Genomic DNA, 796 nt, shown 5'->3' with positions numbered 1-796 from the left:
CGTTTATAAAATTCACGGATATAAATAATTGTTTTTCTTTAGTCTTATTATTCTTTTGGGTCGGTAACACTACCCTAGTCTCACTCACCCATGAGTCCATGACAGTTCACAATAGGCAGTTAGAGTGCTATAGACACAGTCCATGGTCGATGCCTCAAAGAGAAATGGATTCTCTCTAATTTTTTTAACATTAGATAGAATATACTGTGATCTCTTACTTTTGATTCTATAAATAAGACTAAAAATAAATAAGAGAGAAAAAACAATGAATGATTAAATTAAATACTGGATATTATTTATTTATTTTTTCATTGGAGATGATCTACTGCTACCTCAAGGCCCAAATGTCAGCCGAAGAGCATAGTTGTGGTCACTAGCTTGATCCAACAAAGCAAACTATATATCTCTCAACAACACATGAGATGAGTCCTATTTATTTGTTTATATTTCTATTTTGTATTGTGTTGGCACATAATTTCTTATGACTTGTCAACTAAATATATGAAATAGAATAAGCATTCAAAGTATGTATTTTATCGCATAAGAAAATGTTTGTGTAACACAACAAATAAAATGGATAATAATGAATTCATCTAGCTAATGTTTTACGTCGGGTTATGTTTCAAACTAAAAGGTTAAGTTAGTTAACGAGTACTTACGACAATAGAAATAATATTATGAATTTGATTTGATCATAGAATTCTAACTTTTCATACTCCGTTTTAGTTAGGTGTTTCTATAATTCTCACCCAAAAATTTTAATTTCTTCGTTTATTTATTGAGTTAATAGTCAAAT

The sequence above is a fragment of the Arachis ipaensis genome, chromosome B05 (assembly GCF_000816755.2).
Source record: "Arachis ipaensis cultivar K30076 chromosome B05, Araip1.1, whole genome shotgun sequence".
Classification (NCBI taxonomy): Eukaryota; Viridiplantae; Streptophyta; class Magnoliopsida; order Fabales; family Fabaceae; genus Arachis; species Arachis ipaensis.
This window is presented reverse-complemented; position numbering follows the sequence as displayed.